A 6,000-nucleotide genomic window follows, 5' to 3' on the forward strand; every position below is an offset into this window, starting at 1 on the left:
AAGGTGGGCAGACATGCTGTAGTTACCACTGAGAGCTTAGCGGCGCAATGCTAATAAGCTCTTGCACAATAACAGCCGACCCACATCTCCATACTAGGCAGCCGAGATTCAATATCGGAGGACAAGGAGTGCGGCGTCCCCAGGCCCTTCTTGCAAAGTGGCCCATAAATCAAGAACCCTGTTGAGAGAGCCCGTCTCTATGGGTCCGGGTGCAGCAGGGGGGAAAGAGACCCGCGCGTGGGCCGGGGGAAAAGGCACACACAGCTCACACACCCTCAGCTGTAATGCAGAAGGATGTCTCGGGCAGCACAAGATTATCATCATCGCAAGATTATCGTCGTCGTCGTTCGTGAGTGGAATGGAGAATTGAATTATTGTCGGAATTGGTCAGATTCAATAGGGTAGATGATGGCCTCAGTGGACCCTGAGGTGTAATAAGGAGCCGAGGGTGTTGGGCGATGCGTGGAACCGAACTGGGTCAAACAGTATATTAAAATACTTTTAGGAGTCGCTTTTAAATTAGTCTGGTAAAAACCATCATGACCTCACATTCTGTTTCGCTCTATACGTTATCAGTCTGTACTCCAGGCTGTCCACAGCGATTTCAGTGGGTGGGGAGTACTTGCCTTGACAGACAACTCCTTCAGCCAATCAGCATCACCAGATCCAATTCAAATCCACTCGGAAGAAGAGTGAAAACATCCTTTCCGCTGAGAAACTCCGCTGCTGCATACTCTTGTTCTTGTTTAATTGTTGTTATAGAGTTTATTTCTGCAATAATTTGACTTATGGCTGTTTACTCTGCTAACGTTAGCGTTACCGTGCGTTGCTTCGGGAGCCACCATACTGTTTTGTCAGCGAGGTCCCTGATTGGCCCGTGATCTTTGTGATGTCTGGAAATGGATGTGGGTGGGCTTGGAGGTCAGACTGATTCAAGATGGTTTGCCAGGCTAGTTTTAATTAATGTGTCACATGACATGACAATAAAGTGAGTGCCAAAACATTTAGACAATCATAGGAAAAAATACTTTTCTCTCTCAATGACTATACACACAAGGGCCCTGGGGCCGGTTGCACAAAGCACCTTAAGTTAAGATTTTTGTCCATAGTGTCCATAATAGTGTCCATAAATTAAAATCGGTTGCACAAAACACCCTTAAATCTTGTGCTTACATTTCCCTTAAAATGTTTAACCTTAAGGAGAAGATTTAAGGGCGTTTTTGTCCAACCGGTTTTATTTTATGGACACCTTAACTCGGACTCTTAAGGAAAATTTTAACTTAAAGTCCCTGGAAACCAAAATCCACAAAAACCTTCTAACTATTAAATTTAGGGTCTTATGTGAGTAATTGTGTGCCTCAGAAATTAATTGACATTACTTTCAACCCTAACCCCAAAAATCAACACTTTTCTACAAGGTCTGGATTTCCATTTCCTCATTGAAGAGAGCGGTGCGCGCGGTGCTAAAATGCATGATCTTATCACGTCATAAGATTTAATCGAATCACACACAGGCATGCACGCACGCGTGCACACACACACTGACACACACACAGTAGCGCAGCGGCAGAGATCTCTTCCTCTCTGTAAACCCTCTCTGTCTGTGCTATGCGCCGAGCAACGCGCGAACACACACACACACACACTCCATCTCTCTTTCCTTCTCTCTCTCTCTCCTCTCACTCTCCGTTAACGGAGAGAGAGGTCTCCTCCAAGCAGGTCTCCTCCAGCAGGTCTCCTCCGAGAGAGAGAGAGAGGAGACCTGCTGCAGACGGGACACGCCCACACAGTCCGCGGGAGAAAATACACTCTAAAATCGAATTGATTCTCATGACTTTTGCCATGACTGTCAAACCTAAATTTATATACGTTGCGACGTTCATCATCTTTCAAATTTGGCTGGTGGCTTATTAACATAGGTTCCTGTGATGTGATGAACTCAAAATGTTAAATAATAATTTCTGGTTTCCAGGGACTTTAAGGTGCTTTGTGCAACCGGCCCCAGGTCCTTAAGGTGGGTTCAAATCAATGCTTTGAATTGGGACCTGCAGATACTATTTGCGGAAGATCTCGCAAGTAATGGCTAATGACGAATGTTAAAGAAGCGCTCCTTGATTTCACTCACTATTAACCTCCTATTAACACATTGAGTGCCAGCGACGCCATATGGCGTCATTAGAAATTTACCGTAGGCTGCCAGCGACGCCAAATGGCGTCAGTAACTCGAAATTGTTTTTTTGACGGGGGGGGGTGTCGATCTATGCCTCTTACATCGCCTCTTACAATATGATAGCTATTGAATGTGTCTAACCTATTTTACAGAACCCTTAGGTGGCGACAGCGCACTCCAGATGAGAGAAAGTGGAGTAAAACCATAGAGTAAAACACACAGAAGAAGTCGTTTGGGAAGAGGAAATCGCATCGCATCCGTCCATATGCAGCTGCTTCATTGAAGCATAACGTAGCTGTGCCCCTGCAGCAGCCAATCTGCTGTCACAATTGAGCACCTCGTGTCCGCTGCAACAGCCCATTCGCATGATCAGCCGTGGAGTTCTCAACTGGAAGCATGGTGACATACACGCGGGTGTAAAAAAGCTGGATCTAGCGGACTTTTCACTGCTGAGCACACGCAGAGCAAACGCACTCACAGCAGAGCCGAGCAGAGCAGAGAGATACTCCTCCCACAACGGGGGGGGGAGGAGGAGGGGGGGAGGTGGGCTCAGCTCGTAGAAAAAAAGGGCTGTTTTTGGTCTAATCAAGCTATCTTCTCCGGCTCATAACTAAAGAACGGAAAATGGGATCAATAAACTTTTTTTTGCAGGTGATAGAAGAGAGTCTCATCGTTATTTGTGCGTGTTCAGTGTTTACATAGTAATTATTAAAGAAATTATATGACTGTTTTAAAATGCATTGCGGCCTATGTGGCACAGTACAGCACCTTTTGCCCAAGGGCCGTGGCACTCAAAGTGTTAACGACCATATGAGGTCCTGCCTGGCTTGAGATTTGATTCCAACAGGGGGCACAATATACAATGTACAATTCCATTCATGCAAATGTAAGATAAAATGCTTGAGCATTTCCTTTCACTGAATACCTGAAAGCCTTTGCTGGGGAGCACACCTTCCTAAACTATCTCGTAAAAGCTTGAAGTGAATTCCCTCAAAGTGTCAACACACAACCCACTGGGAACGCGGGCCCAAATGTGAATAAAGACGGTCGCTGTTTCGACAACACTGAACAAAGGCAGGCATGTCTCTTGTGTTGTTTGCTGGGGGCCTGCGAATGCATTGGGATGGCACGATAATGTAGCGTCGCCTTTTCTGCAAGCTGACAAATGTCGAGTGATGCCCCCCCCCTCCCCCCCCCCCCCCGCCCCTTTTATCTGGGCGATAACGCGCGGGACGTCACAACAGAGCCTTCCTGTGTGAGTAAGCGGAGGTCCGGCGGAGAGAGAGGAGGGGAAATGGGAGGAGAAATTGCTCATTTTGCTTCCTCTGGCATGCAATCTCCATCCTCTACCCACATGTCTCTAAAAGCCATCTGAAACACATCGAGCTCATCTTCCTAGGCTGCATGGGCCTCACAGGAACACCTCCAGACGTGGCGAGAAAACGCAGAGGAAAAGAATGAAAATGATCATTCTATCTTCTGGCTATACCGCAGCAGTACCGCAGACTTCTCACTCTATTGCTGATTAAAAAAGAAAAAGAGGAAAAAAAAAAAGAAACATCCATTTTAAACGTCACTTGCCCCAAGCGAAGAAAAATATATTGAGGGAATTGATCACACCTCGGATGGCTATTTCATTAAAGGAAGTGGGACACGAGTATTTCATTGCCTCTTTCGTTATTTCGCCCGTGGTACAATCGACGCCGACGTTACATTTACGCTCCAGGGGTGCAGCACTGTGGCCCGACCCGGTGCCCTTTGATTTCCTGTTATACATCAAATTGGAAAATAAAGTCCTTTTTAATTGCATTTGATTCTACTCAACTCTATGCTACGACTGTTCCCATGATGCACGCACGCAGGCACGTGCGCACAAACACGCACATACACACACACAAGAAATCACTGTATACGTTTTCTCAGGAAGAATTTCCAAGTTAAAGTCCCACATTTGTACCTTTAAATGGCTTCCTTTCTAAAGAACCTTGGGTGCTGTAAAAACACATTGCTCCACAATCTCTGACACTGGCTGATATATTTGAGATCGGGACAACATTGACTACACGCTAACCCAAAAGTCAAATGCACGCACGACAGTAAGCATGATTGGATTGGACCGATCATGCTTACTGTGGTGCGTAGTCACCCCCCAAAGGCCCGTTCTGAGCCAGATAGAACCCTGGAACCATGTAAGGAGACAGTTGGAAAATGACTCCATTAACTATTCTTTTATTGCAGTATTAACTGCTGCTTTGTTAGGATAGGAATGACATTACACGCGGAAAGTAAATAGAGCTCGGTCTGCCTCAGTGTCATCAGCGGCAGACACTCGTCTGGGTTCATATCAGTACACGTAAATACAGCTCGGTCTGCCTCAGTGTCAGCACCGGCAGACACTCGACTGGGTTCATATCAGTAGACACGGAGGCATTGGCATCTATCTAAGATCAAGGTCCCAAAAAGAAAGTGGCCCATGAAAATGATTTGCCGGGGAGTGAATGTGTTTTGATAGCCCACCGCTGGATAATAGTAGGGAAGGACACGCCGAGCGCTCGAGGGCCACAAAGTGAATGGGGGCCAATTTTGAAGGCCGTTTATTCGCCCATCGGCGGCGAATCACTGTTGCCCCCCGCGAGTGTGGCCGGGGGGCAACGCATTCGAGGTGTAGCCTCAGCCTGCCCTGGTAAACCATACGGATCACATGAACTCACATTTGTTTTTGTTCTGGGCCTCCAGCCCGTCCACAGCGATTTCAGTGGGCGGGAATACTTGCCATGACAGACAACACCTTCAGCCAATCAGCGTCACCAAATCCAAACCAAATCCACTCGAAAGAATGGCGAAAATTTATTTTCCGCTGAGATAAGTTAGTTTTAGATACGTTGGGTATGAGTTTATTTGCCTTGATCCAATTGTATAAAGTGAGCAGCTCTTCAGAGTGACAGAACCTGGTTGAGCTCTGTGCATGTAGAGGCCGTGAAATAAAGTGTTGAATCATCAGCATACGTAGTCAGCTAAGCTTAGCCTTGTTAAGTACATAATATAATTAGTGTCATCATAATCATAATTAGTGATCAAATTAAAAATAGGAAAGGTCCAAGGCAGCTCCCTTGGGGGACCCCGTGTTTCAAGACCATACATTTTTGATAACCATTAAAAAATACTCTCTGTGACCTGTCAGACAAATAACTCCTAAGCCATGAAATTGCAGAGGGATTAAAACCATAAGAGATCAGTTTAGAGATTAAAATATTGTGGTCAATCACATCAAAAGCTGCGCTAAAATCAAGTAATACAGTAGCCACTAGGTTAGAACTATCGATAGAAGTGAGCCAGAAATCAGTCGTGTTTCCTCTACTAACACTAACGTTACTACTCGTTGCTTGAGGAGACAACATTATTGTTTTGCCAGCGGCGGCCTGTGGGCTACTCATGTCATCAGCTACGACGCAGAACCTGAATGGCCGGTTATGTTGACGACTACGAGGCAGGTCCCTGATTGGCCCGTGCACTTTGTCATTTCTGGAAACCACTAGGGGCAGGCTGGAGGCCAGACTGATCCGCAGAACAAAGCAGAATTTGAGTTCACGTGATCAGGATGGTTTTACCAGAGGTGGCGCTAGCGAGCTTCTTAAGTTGCACTCGAACTGACCTGACCTGAATGGCTCCAGAATGATAAATGACAACATGTATTATGGCCTGCTGTGCAGTGAACTGAATGAGGAAAGGACGGTGTTTAGGAAATGATCTGTATTGAGTTCAGCAAAGGAATCGACAATAGCGATTCTACTATTTGGTACCGAGTTATTTCGGTCCGATACCTTAAAGGG

This window comes from Poromitra crassiceps (genome assembly GCF_964638095.1).
Source record: "Poromitra crassiceps genome assembly, chromosome: 3".
Classification (NCBI taxonomy): Eukaryota; Metazoa; Chordata; class Actinopteri; order Beryciformes; family Melamphaidae; genus Poromitra; species Poromitra crassiceps.